This window comes from Strigops habroptila, chromosome 5, assembly GCF_004027225.2.
Source record: "Strigops habroptila isolate Jane chromosome 5, bStrHab1.2.pri, whole genome shotgun sequence".
Classification (NCBI taxonomy): domain Eukaryota; kingdom Metazoa; phylum Chordata; class Aves; order Psittaciformes; family Psittacidae; genus Strigops; species Strigops habroptila.
The window spans coordinates 27,920,505-27,939,811 of NC_044281.2; the positions used below are offsets into that span (position 1 = coordinate 27,920,505).

At 41.1% G+C, this 19,307-nt stretch overlaps 2 long non-coding RNA genes across 3 annotated transcripts in view; one reads left to right on the forward strand and one right to left on the reverse strand.

The window, feature by feature from the left end:
- Positions 1 to 518: 518 nt before the first annotated feature.
- The window catches only part of LOC115608399, a 68,348-nt gene continuing 49,559 nt past the window's right edge, over positions 519 to 19,307 (reverse strand). Inside the window, exons 2-3 of one of the 2 annotated variants that reach the window (XR_003991528.1) lie at positions 2,122 to 2,293; positions 519 to 845 (exon numbers count right to left, since the gene is read on the reverse strand). This is a non-coding gene — a long non-coding RNA (uncharacterized LOC115608399). Of the gene's footprint in view, positions 846 to 2,121; positions 2,298 to 19,307 lie in introns of both variants that reach the window. The other variant, XR_003991527.1, reaches the window with a different exon arrangement.
- LOC115608404 lies at positions 4,180 to 12,606 on the forward strand. Its single transcript, XR_003991533.1, has 3 exons — positions 4,180 to 4,383; positions 9,923 to 9,986; positions 11,246 to 12,606. It is a non-coding gene; the product is annotated as an uncharacterized LOC115608404 (long non-coding RNA).

A 19,307-nucleotide genomic window follows, 5' to 3' on the forward strand; every position in this document is an offset into this window, starting at 1 on the left:
TCCCAAAGAACAATAATACTTCTTTATATGGTTCTAAGGTAAAAATATTTTTTATCAAATGATTGTTTTCTCTTGTGACTTACAAAGAGAAAGTATGGGAGCTGTTATAAGCAAGCTGTGAGTCTATTAAATTTACATTCGTACTAACATTAGCATTAAAGACTTTGGGACTTATTTCTCATTTGCAACAGTGTAAATGTATGTCATATTTTACAAACACTTCAAGGCTGTTTTCTACTGCCAGAACTGTGAAAAGTGCCCAGAGGGTAAACAAGAATCAACAATTAGCCTGTAGCCAAAGCCTCCAGTCTGGAATAGGACTGTTGAGAAAATGTCTATAACAAGTGCTTGAGATCCCAGTCTTTTCAATATATTATTCAAAACTTCTGTTACTATCAAATTGACAGGGAAAGAATGGCTGTTTGAGGGTTAGATGTGAAAGTGCCAGTGCTTGCACCTCCTTTTCCATATTTGTAGGTAACTTACTAGATTTTTTTAAAGAGTCCCAACAGACTTTCTCATATTCTGTTTTATTATTTCACTGATGGCTTGTACAAATGACCAATGAAACATTCAAGCCAGAACTGGTGTTTTGTGCCAGCAGGTTCTGACATTACCTGTAAGTGCTGCAACTGAAGACAGCGCGCTTTGGTAATAAAAACCTGTGGAATTCTAAGTTTAATAAGGCAATGGTTGAGGTCTACGACAAATGTATGTTTATTTCCATACAGATATACCCTCCATTGTTCTTGGATAATGTTTTTATCATTTAAACTCTCCCAGGGCAGCAGAGTTCTTGAGTCCTTTTTTCACATGTGTCACTTGGCTGTGTCCATCCTTGATATCTGCAAGACAGAATCAGCATAAATAGCTATTAGCATGTGCTGTGCTTCCCTCCTTGGGAGAATAAAGAACAAACGCAGACACTGATTTGCCAAATAAGTCAATTTGCTCTTGATTCTGTACCCAACCCAAACAGCCTTTCTCAGGAGTTACCCAATACTTCAAGAAACACGCAGATTCAAAATCTCTTGTTCCAGAAATTTTGGCTTGGAGATGAGATCTCTAGTTTATCTACATCTGGCCACTGGAAAGGGCATTTCAGCACTTGTAGTTAGTAATATTTGGTCACAGTGAGGATTAAAAGATTTAGAAGAGTGGCCAGTGCAAAGAGAAACAAAAGGCGGGAGGGGATAAATCATTTATTTATTTCAGGGTTTCTGGTTTCCTTTTTTAGTTGATTTTTACTGAGAAATTAAAGGAATTAAAACAAAAATTAGGGTTAAAACATGCAGGTCTTACTCCAGCAAGTGCCTGAAGGAAATAAAACAATATCCCAGCACAAAAAACACATGTTCATTTTGCAGTCAAACCTCATAAGTAATAAAAGCCACAGAATTGCAGTGAAATACTCTGTAAATTCTCTAGTTCCTTCAGAGTCCTGAATATTGTGGAAGAAAGTAGCAGAAAACAGAGGACAGCTCTGAGTCCTTTACTTCTCAAAACTGACTCAGTTCCCACCCGCTCTCCTACTCATTTCATCTTTCCCATGTGAGAGACAGAAGCCCCATCTGATGAGAATCAAACAACAATTTAGTGACTGAGGCAGCAAATAAGGAAAAGAGACTACATTCCTGTCATTTTCTGTTGCTATGATCCTACTCTTCAGGACTGCATCAGATGTGATGCAGAATATACTAGATAGGGCCCTTGTGAGAATAAAGGAATTGAATATTGCAAAGTGGTCCAATGGGAGCCATATATAAATACTAAAATAAATACAGATTTGATAAATTACTAGTGAAGGCACTGGAGGGAACAATACAAGATGATGGAGTCAGGCTTTTTCATCTCTAACTCTCGTGACCCTTAGAGAAGACATGGCTTTCCAGAACTCTGCATCCAAGGCAAGATGTTTTAGTCATTTTATAAATAATTACCCCTGGAGACCTCTCAGATTCTGGGATAATAAAACATAACTGTAGGTCTTCAAGTGTGCTGCTATACGGATGTTCATTTCAGAATACAAAAAGATAGAATAGGTCCACATTTCTTAGCTCTGATTGCCAGTGCAAATGTGTGTAAATGTACTGGGAAAGCATAGTAACTGTACAAACTTACCTTCTTGGCTGCACCTTGTGCCCAGCACTGCTAGAGTTTACTCCTAAGGCTTCCAGCATGCAGGTTGTTCAGATTTGCACTGAAGACAGCTCCTATAGTGCTGAGGATTTGTCCAAGCTGTCTGTGCTGAGCAGCCATTTACTTCAGCTCCACATATACCAGCACCTAAAAGCTAACTTAAAATAAAGCATTTTGAGCAACTAGTGAAAGGACAATAGTAATTTTCGCTCCTGACATCCTTCTTTCTCAGAGCTGTTAAGCAAAGGGATAATTTGCTGCAGATGAGGTATACTAAATAGAATACATTTTTACAAGAATGTGTTTATTAAGAAATACCTCTATAAAAATGCATAAATGCATGCACTCTCTAAGAAAATGCCCTCTTATATGAGTTCTCACAATGGTTCATATTCACATCTTGTTACTTAGCACCTTCTTAAAGGCCTTTTTTGTATCTTCTACAAGATGTTTTGTCTTGCATCACTTTGCTGACAGAAATATTACTTACACTAAGATCCTTAATGTGAGATGCTCTATAAAGAAATTGTTTAATTTAATAACATTCATTGTATTAGTTCCCCCTAAAGTAATCACTTTGATGAGAACACACTCTGTGTTTCTTTATTTGATCTGGGAATAAAATTATCTTGTCTTTACTTCAGTATCTCCTTATTTTTTCTAGAATAAATAAACATGAAGCTGTCACTGCAGAGCAAGCACTGCCTTTCCCTGTTATAAGCCTTTTGATTTCTGTGTTGAGAGAATTTTTCCGCACAAAGATCCTTTTAGAATATGCTTGAAGCACTACGTTTTCTTGCTGTCTTGTTTCCCATGTAGATACATGAGTAATGACAGAGTTCCTGCTGTCCCAGTAGATTATACGTCCTACCAAGTTTTCTGTCCTCATAGAACTGTTTCGATTATTTATCAGGAAGAAAATATTTAATGTATCAGGCACTAATTTTAGTATAATTGTTATTATAGCAACCAAAGCCAACAGTTGTGAAATTTGAGCCATTTTGCACCAGTGAAACATACTGTAGCCCTCTGTTCCATAAAGTCTTACTTAAAGTGCTTGGCTTATGAAATATTCACCTACATGGCCGTCACTAGCTGTTAAACCCTTGTTGTGTAGCCAGGCCCTCAGAGTTGTCTCCTATTCTGTGGGGAGGCCACAACTTCAGCTCTTCTGTAAGTCTTTGTAAGATGGAGGATTCATTGCAAATTCTTGATGGTGTGAGCTTTTCTTTTGAAGTGAGAAGACACTGAGGTATGTCAACTTTCTCATTTTCATTAAATAAAGGTTTGGGTAATTAATCTTTATCCAAGCGTTTGGGTTAACCACATGCTGGAATTGTTAACGATGATTACACACTGTTTTTTCAGGACAAAGAAAGAGACACTGTAGTCAGCCATAGGCCACACATAACTTCACCACAACTTCCTTCAGTGTAGAAGGGATGTAGGCTAGAGAATAATGCTGATAAATTATGTTACTACATTTTTTTAACTTATTATTTGGAGGATCAAACCACAAAATTATTCACCCTAAGTCTTTTCGCCTGCTCCAGATAGTTATAGTACTGCTTGCCACATTCACCAGGGGGCTGCAGCATCTGCTGGGTAAATACTGGAGATCATGGCCTAGAACATGGTGGCTTCTTGGCAGTACTGGCCAAAAGACGACAAGCCAAAACAGAAAAAAATCTAAAAACAGTGGGAAAAATGTGTCTGTCACAGACTGATTACTGTTATCTATTCTATAGCGTGCTGGTAATACTTTGAATCCCAGCTCAGCATTGCATCCACTCACCTCCATGTCTTAACTGTGGATTTTCAAAAAAGCTGTAAACATTTCAAAAAAGCTGTAAACACTAATTGTGTGCTATAGACACTTAATGTACTAAACATCAACAAAATTCTCTATTAGAAAAATAGAAAATCTTGGGTTTATTTACAGAAAAAGGGTCTATCAAATCATGAGATGTGATGTTGTATGCTTTTAATTCTTTGGGAACATCAGTAAGAAACACCAATTTGCATGGTTTCTGAAAGTCCAAACTGGTAATCTGTATGAGACATCACCAGAGTTTCAGGGGATGTATTCAAATGAAATGCTTATTATTTGCAGGTTTCTTTCTAGCTTAGAAGACACTAAGCTCCTTTTTGCAATGTGTTACATTGGTGACAGGGTAGTTCCCCGGACTAATGAGGAGATATAAAATCACAGTGAACCCAGTGACCATTTCAAATTTAACCCAAGTAAGTATTGTTCATTTGATCTTTAATCTGGTGTCTAATCAAAGTAGGTATTTTTCATGTAGTCTTTAATCTGGTAGCTATCTGATAAAAGCATATGAGAAATGAGTTGACTGTGTCACTGCAATTTGCCAGACAGTTGTAAGAAATCATCTTCCAAACTGATGTATTTATTTGGCTAGCACCTGTGAAGAAGCTAGCAACTCAACAGGAACAGAAATCTTGTCATTATTAGTCAAAGGACTGACACACTCGAAGGAAGAGAATAAATACAGTGGGCTTTTTTCTGGTTTTCTTGCCTAAAGAACAGCACTTCTTCAAATAACATCTGAGAGCTAAGTTAAGCAGTGGAAAGGAGGTGGTTCTACAGAGCAAAGAGAAATGCAGATGTTAGACATCTTCAGAGAAGAAGGAAATGCATTTATCACCCATGTGCAGAGCACACAAGGACAATTTCAAGCCCTAGGTAAAATAAAATACCAGAGCCTCTAGCACCTCTGCCTCCCTCCAGTTGTTGAGAAATACGGTTCAACTGCAAGGTTAAAAATAAGTGGGCCCTAAGATCAGGATTTCATTTATCACAAAGAGAACATTCAGTTTTATTTACCTCTAGTTGATTTTCATCACTGCTGAGAGGATCACTATCAGGAAACAGCCAAGACCTCTTCTCAGTCTGTGTCAGACTTTGGTGTTTATTTCAGCTTGAAGCTTTTGTTGCCATAATTAGGAAACTGGTATCTCCATCCCAGTCTTAAAACTGGAAGAGAAGGGTTCACAACTCTATGTTTCTTCAGTGCCTTAAGAGGTTTTCAGGATCCTGTCATGTGGACTTCTAGGAGGGACAGACCCTCTGCCCTGAGACTGCGTTCCTGAGCCCCACGCACTGTCACTAGAGCCCCACTGAAACCAGTCCCCCACTGCCCCACATTGCAGTATCTCACAGGTTGGCTTCGCCCTGGCTACAGACTTCCCAAGGACTGAAAATACAGCTGTTGACAGCTCTCTTAGGCTTGTTAACCCCAAATCCTCCAAGTTTGGTGAGGGGAGGGCTTTATTTTTCTTTTTTTTTTTTTTTTATTCCCCTAATTCCTTTTAAGTTAGACAAACTGTAAGTGGTTTAACATAAACAAAGAGTGAGTAGTCTGTGTAGTATAAGAACAAGTATTATGGATTACGAGCTGAGGGACAGGGCTCAAAAGGCAGCAATTCAGCAGCCAGTCAGAATCACCAACTAAATTTTTCTTTACTTACTTGAGGGTTTTTAGTGCCCTCTGGAAGGACATCAACAAGATTTAGACACAAGCATATCACTACTGTAATGAACACTGACAAAAAATATTGAGAAACTGGAACTGGAAATGCATTTGCAATACTCCTTCTTTGAGAATTACTACCATAATTACACCAGTTTAGAAAGCAATACCTTTGTAAGTGCTTTTACCCCATCATGTATCACACTGGGGATTATAGCATTTTAATGACCTTGGTGACTAAACTGTACACTATCTATAATAGTATGAAATCTAGGAGAATTTTTAGCCCCATTGAGGCCATAGAAAATCTCCTAGTGACTTGGTTGGAGCCAGCAAAATCCATCCTAATTTTGCAGGTGTGACCAGCTCCAGTCACAAAAGGGGTTTATATTTTCCTCATACTCTTAACATATGAGTGAACTGATACTTTTCATATACGTATCCTAGAAATACCTTGTATTTTATTTCACAAAAGATGTTATGACATGGAATATACTGTTTCTTCATGAAACATGCACCTTTTAATAGCAGTTACTGAAAGGGTGATATATACATCCCTATTTCTCCTGTCACCAAATAAAATGAAATTCATAGACCTGCTCTTAGCTAACGTGATACATGTTTTATGGATAAATAAGGCCTTGAAAATGAAAATCTTCTGCCCTTCTCATGAGGTATATAGATCCAAATTAAATGAGCAAGTTAAGGCACCTGCAAACCTTGAAAAGGGTGTATTGGCTTGTTCATTCTTCCTATGGATAATAAATTCACCCGTCAACCGCCTCCTAGAGAGCAAGCCAAGGAAAGCGAATGTCGCCCTGCCTTAGCTTCCTTTGTATCCTTCCAGGTTTCTGAAATCGGGCATATCTTCTGGAGATAGGACTATGAGAGACTGATAGATACCTTAGGATCAGTTTGCACATGAAAAGGTAATAATTGATCCGTGGCCACTCCATGAACCACCATTTAGTGTGTCGTGCAATTGCAGAGGTAAATCAGAATAACTAGTTGAAAAATAAAAGGAGGTAAAAAAGCTCACTTTCCTTCAGCTTTAGAAAATATATGTTGTGTTAGAAAAGGTGTTAACTGACAACATCTTTTAACTGACATGGCAATAAATATGACCAAGTACCAGCATTTTCTCCAGTGCGCAAACTGCCTTTGCAGGAGCCTGAAGAGATTCCCGCTGGTCTCTGCAGGATTTGGCTTGAGCTCCTCTGCAGGAATTAGTTCATGCCAGTGGAAGTAAATAGATCCTTGGGGATGCTTCTGCTGTTGCTGAGGTATTTATTTTTATAATAACATGTTGGCTGGTGCAGAGATGGGAAGTCACAACCACAGCTCCTGCATGCAAAGCTCCACACCATTCATCCTTATCAGTTAGAGCCCTTTGCAAGGACAGAAATGATAAAAGCCATAAACCTGGGGGCCTGGCTACCAAACGCTTCCTGCACCCTGATGGCCACTTGCCATGCTTCTGGGAGTAGCTTCTGTTCCAGTGCCTCCCAGCAACCAGCAAGCAAAGCCGACCCCTTGGACCATGAGGTAACACAGGCTTAGGGCATCAGAAGATCACAGCTTTTTTCTGACTCATAACAGAGCCAATAAAATGCACTTCTTGTGAAGGAGCCTCACTCAGTATTCACAGCTTCCAGTGGTTGCTCACGCTGTGTTATCATTCAACAATCCTTTGTCTAGCTTGGCTTCTAGGAACCTCCTGGCTAACAGAGCCCAGCATCATTTGGGGAGCTATTCTTCTAGCTTTCAAAACTGTCACCAAATTTCTCTATTCTCACTTTCAAATCAGGTAGAAAGTAGGAGGGGAGCACAACTCCCTATCCACCACCTCAAAGGAAAAGAGGACAGATTGGTCACTGGCCACATTTCATTAGTCAAAGAAGAAATGAGGTTATTCTCCTTCCCTTGCCAGACTTCAGCATTTGAAATGAAAGTAAGACTGAAAGGGCCTTTGATAACGACACAGCGCTTTCTCATCATGTGCACTCTTTTATCAGCACTTACAGACATTTGACCACAGAGTGGAGCCCTGTAGAATGGGCTGGTTTTCACATTTTTGAGCATTGTTTTCTCACTTATTTCCTGTTTTCTTACCAGCAGGCCCAACCACATCCAGAAACTAGATAATAGTTGCATTGGTGTCTCTGCCAGCGTTGTTTAAATTCCCTTTTCTACTCTTTAAGCAAGCGTGGAGTTCCCCTTATTCCCCTTCTGACACATAACTTAAGCAAAACTTGACTTGAGGCCAACAATATCTTAAAAAGGAGACAGAAGGCTTGGGCTGAATAGGAAACAGGTAATTCTGCTGCTATTGCAAGTGCTGGAACATAGACTTAGTATTTTCTAATAACTTTCTCCAGCTGCCAGTTACTTGTTCAAAATGAAACACATATACTGCAGGAGGAAGAGGGCTGATGTGTTTCTAAGTTAAAAGAAATGTCAAACGTCTGTGTGCCACCTGGTAGCCTTAACCAAAATTTTTCCCTCCTCTCAGCTATTGCTTGCCTTGCTATTGCATCCATTGGTTGTGACCTCCACTCCAGCCGTGGCTGCATTTCAGTGGTTTTGCACCTATAGCATGATGCCAGAATCTGTAGGCTTCATCTTCACCAAATCCAAATCCCCATTGGAGTTCATCTGGGGAGGCAGTTAGAAAAGTGACCTAGAGCCTCAAAACACATTTCAGAGCATTAGAGTCCTCTGGAATCCTGCAGGAACCAAACCCCTTCTGCAGTATGTAGCCTTCATGAAAAACCATGAGCCCCCTGTATATCCACCCAGCCTAACAGGAAAGCCTATGTTAGTGTTCGACAGCTGTAACACCTTCATGATTTGTCAACAGAAAACATCGAAGGCCCCTGAATCTCAGAGTCGTAGCTCCCTCTCCTGGCAGAGCACTGTAGTGGTAACAGAAAAGGGGGCTGTGAGGGGTGCTCCCCCGGCACAAGCAAGCCTGAACTCCGAGCTGCAGCTCTGCAGAGGGAGGTGCAGCGGAACCGTGCCCCCATGAGCACTGTCTTCTCCACAAGGAGCCCACTGGTAATGCACATATAGCTCCACTGGCAGATTAATACAAGATTAGCGAAGGCAAAATCTATTCTAGTGGAGAACATCTGCAACATAGCTTTAGCCACACAAAAAATATGTGCTTGAGCACAGATAAAACTTCATTGCTGTGCATTATCTGCAGTTCTTAAGCTTGGGGGTAGTGCAATTTATTCTCTTATACTTCGATACCAGTCTGACTCATGTGCAACTGTGCCATGATTCCTCTCCAACACCACAGCCACCTTACGTTGCTGTTTTCTGTAAACATCAAGCCCACAGAATGCTTCCCCGGGCTGTAACTTACTCCTTGAGAAACACACATCTATCTGTCTAGATATGAACCTGTCACTGCAGCAGGTAATGTACAACACCAGAGGATCTCATTAGTAGTCTCAGCCCTTCAGTCACATAGGTTGCATGCCTGTATGTGAAGGCACACCTTATTGACCCTATGTCCCAAGAACTACCCATGACATTGCTGCATAGTGAGACACTCACTGGCACCATGTGCTTGGGCATGACGTGTGTGGCAGCACCAGAGGTGGAAGAGTGACACCTGCTGCCCTGGCCGAAGGCTGAGCGAGGGTCCATCTCAGCCAGCAGTATGTGCCACTACCACTTCGGAGAACAAGCTGGCTCTTAAGCAGGGTGCACAGAAGGGGTGCACCCTGAGCACACAAGCCTCTGACAGCAACCTGACCTGCAAGTGCTCGGCCGGCACAGCACTGCAGCACCCACCCTTCCAGGCTCAGCACTGCTCTTGTTGTGTAAAGGTTCATGCAGTTTGGCCAGCTCAGCCACTGGCCATCACCATCTTGGGTTGAGTACATCAGTGATTTAGTTTTGTAGCATTTGATTCAGTTATTCTGTGTTTCCACACCAAGGATGGCTGAAATCAACCAAAAGCCTCCCTAGCATGTGAGTGGGCTCAGACCTCTGGGGACAGGACCTGTTAGCATCAGACCTTCTACATTCCTGCTATTTCTGTGGAGAAAGTGGAAACAGGGTTTCTTGTACAAGTCAACAGCCCTCTTGGCAGTTTACAATGGTCTTTTTTAGAGGATTATTTGAGGGCTTTTTCAGTTTTTGGCAATGAGTTTATAGCTCTTGTTTATGAGGAGCAGGAGGCAGCTCACAGATGTGCATGCTGGTTTCTGTTGTGGTTGCGTTTCCTTGTAGGTTTCACACCAGTGCAGTTTTCCCAAGACGTTTGTCTTTTGCAGGTCAGTGGATTGCTTCAGGAGGGCCCCTCAGACTCCAGCACCAAATACAGCTCCTGCTTAAATGGTAAGGCCTTAACTATGTTCTTACAGGTCCGTAAAGCAAAGCTGAAGCTGCACAGAAGGCATTTGGTCAAGCCAAGGCAGTGGCTCATAAAACATCTCATTATAAGTTAACCATCCCAGTCTAGGAGACTTTCTGCATGTTAGTCAGAATTAAATTATTGTATCTTCCTCAGGAAGAAAGAAAGGATATATTGAATAAGAGAGAGAGACAAAGGGAAAAATATGTTTCTGGATAGTGCAAAGATCTCTGAACTTCACCAGAAGATCTTACCAACATGCTCATTGTTTTCATGCTAGGTGTTGTGCTTACTCCCAGCTTACACAGCATTACTAATGTAAACTGAATATATCTAGTTATGTTTGTTCAGTCTGTTTTGCAAACCAAGGATGTATTTTCAGACATCTGAATATGCTTGTGATTTTTCTCATAACATTACCTTTTAATGCCATACTTTTCCCAGTTTGTACATGTTTTCTTAAAGTATAGAAAGAATATTTACATACTTTAAGTTCTGCTCCCCCACAGTTCAGGATTTGGCCCTTGTCTGATAGCTGGCCTTGCAACACAGCTAGTGTTGAAAGAAAGAGATGTTACACCTAGCGCACTTTTCATTTTCGCCTGCTCTCCAACCAAAGCAGGTAAACAGCTTTAAATTTGAGACATAGTTTGTGGTCTCAGACAGAGAAAGGAAAGATGAGTCAGTAAGTACAAAACCTTCCAGCACTGAAGAGCACTGGATGAAGCAGTGGTGTCAGTCCTGACCAGCCAGCAATCCCAGGCTGAGTTCCTCCTCTAAACCTGAAAGTCTGCATTTCCTGAATCAACAGGCCCAGCACAGGGCTTGCTCTCACCACCATTACTCATATAAGAAGCCCTGTTCACATCACTGACTACACATGTGGTTTAAGTCAATACATGAAGTGGCTGATATGTGTTTTGTAGCCATAAGAAGAGCGAGCAGTCAATTCACTCAACTTCGTAACTGATCACAAAGGGATGTGGAAAAGTTCTCAGAGTCCTTAAATCAGAGCTGATCATCTCTCAGAAAGGGGCAGTCTAATTCAGCTAGAAGTGGTTGGGGCTGGTGGAGAAATTATCGAGCAAAATAATTGTATGGCTGCTTTTATGCAGTAGACCAGATTAAATGCTGGTCTTTTAATTTTATGGGTTTTTTTACCTGAGGAGGGTGGTATGTACGCCCATAGAGACACGTGGTAGACTCTAACTGGGTACTAACTCTTGTTTTTTCAATTTTACAGGTCTGTGCATCTATGGGTAGAGCTGTTATTCTGCCTCCCAAGTACCTGTTCAGGAAGAGAGCTTAAAACATATAGTTTCATGTTAAAAAATGTTCAGTCCTTTGCTTCCAGCAACAGCTGATGCAGTAGGAAAGAGCTGCTCACCCTTCATCTACAGACCAGTCTGGCCGCACAGCTTCCTAGGTAAGGACAGGCCAGCACACTTACACTGGTGCCAGGAATACTGCTACTGATTGTGCTCACTGAACCATGTTATATCAGCTGCAGCATGTCAGAGGAGCATGTCCAAGAGTAGCTACAGCTAACAAGGCTCTATTTGAGAGAAAAAATGAGACCAGAGTGAGACTTATGACAATTTCAAGTATAGAATAAACAGTATGAACAGACAAGCACGAGAGAATGGTAAGGTGCTCTTTACATACGAATATCTTCAATGTCACACACACACAAAAAAAATAAAAAAAAAGAAAAAAAAAGGAGAAAGAAAAAAATCAGAAAATGAGAGAATGAACTATAACAAACACTTTTTCTAAGTAGAGTCTCTGCATTTCCCATGGGATTCAGTTGAATGGGGATAAAAAAAAAAAGGGAGAGCAAAAACTGCTTGCAACACAGAACAAACCTTGAGTGCCAAGAGTATGCTCCAGATTTGTTTAAAGGTGCCTGACTCTTATCTCAGCCCTGGTTCATCACAGTTTACTCCTAGAATTATTCAGAATTCAAGGACCTTGCTCCTATGGGGTTAATGGGTTACATTCAACACTGAAAAACGTGACACAAATAGCTGCTTAATTATTCAGTCCAGACTGATTTTAGTGGTTAATGGAAATAAAAATAGCAACAGCAACATTGTTTTACGTTTCACAGGTGAAATGATTTTTTCTTTTCACTGCATAATCCAGGACCATGCACAGGAGGAGGGGGCCAATATAAAGGAGGGGTTGTGCTGCTTGTGACACAAAAGATTAGCATACCCATGACTGAAGAGGAGGAAAAGGAAAACACTGCCATAAAAGTGACAGTAGAGGTGAAGAATTGTGGTGAATGTGTAATGCACCACTGAAAAAATGCAGGAGAAAACATACCGAAAGTCTTATCATATCTATCCTGCTATTCCAAAGCAGGAATTAATTTGAAGGGAAGAAGCTGCTGTTCTCGTTGGCTCACATCACTTGTTCATAAACACAGGCAAGAAAAATGCTGAAGTGATACGATTACCATAATTACTATCTTTGTTCAAAAAAATGCAGTTGTGGTTTTCCACCCTGAATTTTGTTCAAGCAGCCATTGTGGCTAGTACCCATCAGGAGCTAACAGCACATACTGCAGCTACTCTAGGAGCAAACACAGTAAATCTCGTGCCTCAAATGCACCAGCCACACAGGATGTCAAAGCATATTACAAACACTGGAGCACCTAGAGGTATTAGTCACTGTTCCTGTTACAAGGAATTTGTGTGTAGCTAACCAAAGGTACAGAGTCAAACCAATCGTGGCAAACATATGCCACTCTGATAGCAGACAAAACCAATTTAGAATCAATGGATCTAAATGTAGGGTTTCTGCAAAGGGTCAGACTTAACATTTAATTAATCGAGCCCTGTTTTGAAAGCATGCTGTGGTAGTAGGGTGAAAATAGGCAGGCTAAGGCATAAACAGGATCATTTCAAGCCCAAATCATCCCCAAATGCAACACTGCTGTGTGTAAGGGGATATCAAATTAAGGCAATCATTCCCAAGCCCCATCAGTTTCCTATCTTGCTACAGCTGCCTAGGGAGTGAGCTACAGACAGGGCTTTCCTGGCTGGAGGAGGCTGTAAAGCCCTGGTTACACAGGTATCTGTTTGAGTTTGGATAAGGCTTAAAACAAAGCAGGTTAAATGGCTTGTTCACTTGGTTGTACTTAGCAGTCCTGGTCACTAGTCTCTTGCCTTCTCCTTCTGATTTGCTGTGATAACTGCTGTGCTGCAATAGAAGGGAGGGTTAAGCCAAAACATTTTTTTAACTTCTTTTTTTTTTCTTTTTTTTTTTTTTTTTTTTTTTTTAACTATTAGAAAAACTCTTTCACCTGAAAAGTATAGAGGCCAGACCTATTTACAAGACCAAGTTTGGGTTTGAGTTCTAAGTCACCTCCAGTTTTCTATTCCTTCTTCCTGTTTACAACTCCCCCCCTTTTTTTTCATCATGTCATTGAAAAAGAGGGGAGTAAAAGGAAAGAAAATATTAATAGGAAAAATGCTAGAATGTCAATAAAACTTGCTTTTGTCTCTTTCTTTAATCCCTTAAAAAAGTTGAGGTTATTTCTTGAAGTTTCTCAAAACATAGAGAAAAATTTGGGCTGTATACCTTGCTTTTTTCACTGTGGTACTTCATACTACTTGCTGGTCAAATGAAGGTTAATATTTGGATACATTTGGAATAAAAGAACAGCAGTGTGTTCTTTGTAGAATTAACATAAAAGCTGCATTGTCAGTCTTGTATTGAAGGAAAGCTAGAGGGTGATCGTTTTGTTTTCGGCACAGAAGATAAAGGGTTACTGCCTGCATGTCACTAGAAGTATGGGATTCTTCTGCAAGTGACAGTGGAGGAAAAGGAGTTTTGTGCTTGTGTCACAGAAGGAAAAGGATTACTGTGCAAATGATGCTCAAGGAAAAGGATTAGACCACATATGATGTGGAGAAGAGAGATCATTGTATGTACATCATAGAAGGAGCAAGGTAGTGTGACATGGGGTGGGAAGAATTCTTTGAAAGTCAGGAATAAAATGAGAGAGAAGAGGGACTACAATTGTGTGAGTGTGGCTGGAAGGTAAGGTTTCTTATGGGCAAAAAAGAAGTAAAGAAGGAAGGCAATGGCTGTATTCCTAAGAAGTACAGTTTATTCTACAGCCAAGCACCTAAATTTTGCAGACAAAACAGAACATTGTGACCCTCATTAGTTTAAAAGAATAAACCATTTTTGCAAACACTTTGAGTTATAATTGAATAATGGTATCTCAGAGAGATCCTTTGTCATCTTGACCTCAACTCCCATACAGACAAGGAGTTGGCTCCCTCTAAGATTACTCTTTTTTTCCTTACTCCTCTAACGAAAAGTGCCTTACAAATCACCATATTCTTCTCAAGAAATAAGAAGCTTGTTCCCAGAGTAAACCACAGGTGAGATTGGGTGCAAGCACTGCAGGTCTGCTGGGCATCCAGCATTTTTCTTCTTAGTTAGGAATCCCAGTCACCCAGCAGTAAGATAGATGGTTCTTATCTGCATATGAATGGAGAAGCAGTGCAAACCTAGGCAGAAGATCTTTTATTGTTGTTTTCTTAAAAATAAATAAATAAATAAAATATGTCCTGCTCCATAGGAAAAATAGGAATGAAACAGAAGGGTTTCAGATTCTTTGTGGCACATTTCCAAATCACAGCAGCCACCAAACCCTGACTTCAGCTGTACTTTTGTAAGATGTTATAGGTAATGGCATATGTTTAGGGTTAGGGCTGTGATGCATTGCATTGTTTTTCTCTCACAAGAAAGGTGAAGTAACATGTGAAAATAGGAATTATTTCTACCTTTATTATGCCAATTTCTGGTTCAAAACTTCCCAGTTATTTGGGGATTTGTTTGTTTTCATACGATGATCCTGACATCCGGTTATTCATAACATGTCACTCTCAAAGACTGCAACACTTTGTACCAGGAACTGCATTTTGGAGAAGGTGAAGCTGGGGTCAAACACATTCCTGCTAATTGTACCGATTGCAGGAGAGTTATTCCGTGTTTGCATTTTCTCTCTGGTGTTAGGGAGGGTAGCTGCTAATTGCTTTTAAGGAGGACCCAGAAAAATTATTAGAGGCTGGACAATAACTCCCTGCCCAAGTGCATCGTGCATATGCGCACCTATGTATGCGTGAGATAAGCGCTGCTAATCTTGTGGGGAGTGTGGAATGCGAGGAGGATGTGCAGGTCAAACTGTGTGAGGGCTTGGAAGGGGATACATGAGCAACCAGTGATGGTAAAGGGGTTTCTGTATGTCCATTCTTTTTGTACTGTTGGTACAGACTGTGTAGAAGAAATCTGCTATGTTGACCTGATTTCTTCGAAGCTGCCACCACTGCAGTGGCATAGCCTCTGGCTCATTTCTGTGGTGTTTCTACAATGCTCAGACTGTCCTCAGGCTCCACAAAGCCTACATCTATTGTTAGCGTGATCCCACCATGTAGCATAGAGGTTTCCTTCCTGATCTGACCTTTTCTTATAATTTTCCTGTTTATCGAATGTATAATCTCTCTTTGAGTTGAAAAATTCACAGTTAGGGCAAGGAGAGCCACAGAAGGTCTAGTTGTGCAGAATATCACAGAGCAGTCCTGGCTCATTAATGTGCAATGTCACAAGGACAACCAAACTCTGCCCCTCCACTGTAATTTGGGATTTGATATATCAGAGTAAGCCTCAACTCATGATCCTGTTTTAATTATTTTCTTAATTTCCACTTTCCCTGTAAATCCTTGCTTCCTAAACCTCCCTACTCAGAAATTCAAGTTCTGAAACCTGTCTGAAATGGTGTCCTGATTTGTAAATATTTGTTGACCAAGTCATCCTGCACCTCATTGCTGAGGAGTGCAGCCCTGCAGAAGAAGGGTAATTGTCTGGGCTTTGGGAAGATTTGCCCATTTCCTACATGAGGAAGTGTAGGGGGAAGATCTAGGAGGTTGTATATGCTGAACTTCCTCTAGCCTGTGCTAAAATTCATGAACTAAGAGACTAGACAGCAATTTGCAACAACCTGAGATTGCTTGGTTTGCAGAGCTTTTTCTAGTGGCCACCTTAGGAGATGGAGAAAGCTTCAGTCTATCTTGTTTTAAGAATTGCTCTATCCTTGCTGGAAAATAACGGAGGTTGCAAATAAGATTTCAGCTGATAAAAATTTTGTTCCAAGTGCTTTTGGAGGATGTAGAAAAGCTGCTAGACTGACTCTCTGTACTGAGCTTCAGCCATCATTTTCCTTTGCCTGCTGATTGTTACTGCTGGGTACAGGCTCCCATTTGAAGCTCTTGGCTTTGAGAGGGTCTAAGTCCTAATGCTCAGGTAGACTGCTGCAAGTACATTGCTTTTAGTATGCCTTTGCTGAGTGAGACCATGAAGGAGGGAGGAATTTGCCCTAACAACTGAAATCTAGCAGGTCTGGTTCACTGCTCGCGAAATCGATGGGAGGCTTTCCATTGGCCTCAAAAGGAAAGCGACAGGGTATAAGGACGAGCACGAGCAGTGTAATTCTGTTGTTTGCAAAGGAAAAGATAGAGTAACACCAGCTAACAATCAGGTTTTGAATGATACATGTCAAAATTGAAACATAACAGTTAAGGTTCCCTGAAAGTGACTTATATAAGATTGGCTTCTAAAACTGTTTTTTACAAGCGCTCTGCAAAATATCCACAATGCCATTTGCAGCCATTCCCCACGACAGTGTGGCCTGGTCTCAGGCTTCAGCGTACGTTTTCCAGGAGGCAGGCACTGACTTGTGGTATCAGGAGATACCTTCTCCTGGTATCAGGAGAAACTCAGTGTTTTCACCTCAAGATTGTCTAGTTTAGAATGAGTCAATGTGGACCTGAACCTGATATCTAGAAGAAAAATCAACATAATCCTCTCAAATGAAAAATATGATCAGCAACTGCATGCAAACAGCATCAAAGCTGCATTACACACAAAGTGAAAAAATGAGGTGATGTTTCTGGTACTATTGCAGGACACCAATGACTGGGGAAAGGTGGTTGACACTGGCCCCATGGAAGCTGTGTTTGAGGATGGGGATTGTTCAGCTTATCATTAAGTCCACCCTTTACAACACTTCTTTCCCGGGTAGGAACAGCAAAGACAAGCAGCAGAATGGCTGCTTTTCTGTTAGATAAATGCCTAACGAAGTGTATTTGCTTGCAAAGGAACAAAGGAACCATTAGTCACCTAATTAAAGGTGATTTGGTGGCACAGACTACTTCCCTGATTTTGCTCTTCCCACAGACTGGTATTTTGTAAGCCAAGGTTTCAGTTCAGACCCACTGTTCAGAAAGACATTTGAAAGCAAGGAAGAGGGAAATAATCTTCTCGTTAACTCACCTGTGTTGTGAGGGATTCTGTTTTCTCTGTTAAAGATGATGAAATTGCTAACCCAAACAGCTCCCTGCCCTTCATTTAAGGATTAGTGACTTCATCCACACAAGCAGAACAAACACAGAGTGCTGAACTGAGACCTTGGCAAGTTCAAAGCCTCCCAGTCTCAGATGAAAAAGCAAGAAAACATTCACAGCAGTGACCGTATTTGAGTCTTTTAAAGAATGAAGGGACCTACAAGGTAATGATAAAGGCTTTGGGAGCCAATCGGTTAAGCCCATCCCTAGGGTAAACCTGGTATTCTTCCAATTCAAACAATGGAAAAGGGGCAAACAAGAAAAATCCTTGGATCATCTGATTAGATGAAGCAAACAGTAAAGACTCTCCTGCAACTGCAGTTCATCATGCAATTAGTTTCTTAACAGCTTCGCCATTCAGATGGCCCCTTCCTGGCGCAGTGCCACACCAGCCAAATGAATCAGCTTCACATACATGACAGTCAATCAAAACAGCAGCTCCAGGCCTCCAAAACTAAGCTGGAAGGCTCATCTGAAAGGGAGAAGGAAGAGGGGCCTGAAGAGGCAGGTGGAAACAGGGCAATGAGGAAGGGAGGATGGAGCTGTATACTGCTGGAATAATACTTGGAGATATCCAAAAGCCCCTACAGAATAGAAGAGCTTGCCAAAAGCAGTTTGTAAGAGAAGGCCTTCATATCTCTGGCCCTGTCACTGAGATTAAATAGGATCATTGGGAATAATGGTGAAGTGGAATGCATATTTAATTAGAGAAATCAATTAACCCAAATTATTGGGAGGGGTAAATCATTAAGATTCAGCTCCTGCAGCCCTACTCAGCAGTATTTTAGACTGCTGGCATTGCGAGCAGGTCTGGTGCATGGTACATCACTAGCAATGCAGAGTGGACTTTTGTGATGTCTGTTCTGCACGTGGAAGTGCTGTGAAGGGAATAGGGAGCAGGCTGCTCTGCTCATGTGAGAGCTGCCAGCTTCAGAAACGAGAGCAATCACTAGGAAAGAAAGCAATCACACAGCGCTAGGGCAAACCCAAAACTATCAGTCTCTAGGGTGTAGTGGTTTAATCCCAGTTGGCAACTAAGTACCACCCAGCAGCTCGCTCACTTCCATTGCCACCACTGGTGGGATGGGGAGGAGAATCAAAAGAAGGTAAAACCCACGGGTTCAGATAAGGGTTGAGATAAGTTTACTAATTGAAATAAATTAAAAATACTAACAATAATATTAATAGGAAAAGGGATAGAGGCATAAAACCCAAGAAAATCAAGTGGTGCACTACACAATTGCTCACCACCCACTAACTGTTGCCCAGCTCATCCCTGAACAGCAGTCAGTGGCTCCTGGCCAATTCCCCAAATTTACATACTGAGCATGACATTCTGTGGTATGGAATACCTCTTTGGCTGTCCTGGCTGTGCCTCCCTCCTGGCTTCTTGTGCTCCTCCTTACTGGCAGAGCATAGGAAACTGAAGAGTCCTTGATTTTGAGTAAGCACTACTTAGCAACAACTAAAACATCAGTGTGTTATCAGCATTGTTCTCAGCCTAAAGCATAGCACCACACCAACTACTAGCAAGAAAATTAACTCTATCCCAGCCAAACCCAAGACACAGGGTTAGTCACAAATGGACATGGTCATGACACACGGACACATTGGGCTCTTAAACCAGGACAAAATTAAAATCTTGATGATTTTTTTCCCCATAACAGTGTTGCTTTTGGAAGCTGTCTGAAAATTATTTGACAGAATCCTTTAGGCCTGCAAATGTTATTTTGTCAAAAAAATTTACCACTGTGTATGTCAACTACGGGGGGGGAAAATCACAGTAGAGATTTTTCTGAAATATTTTGGGGGTTATTTCAATATTGTCATCCCAGTGTTTATTTCTCTTACGACTTTAGGTAGTAAAGCAGAAAAATTAAAGTA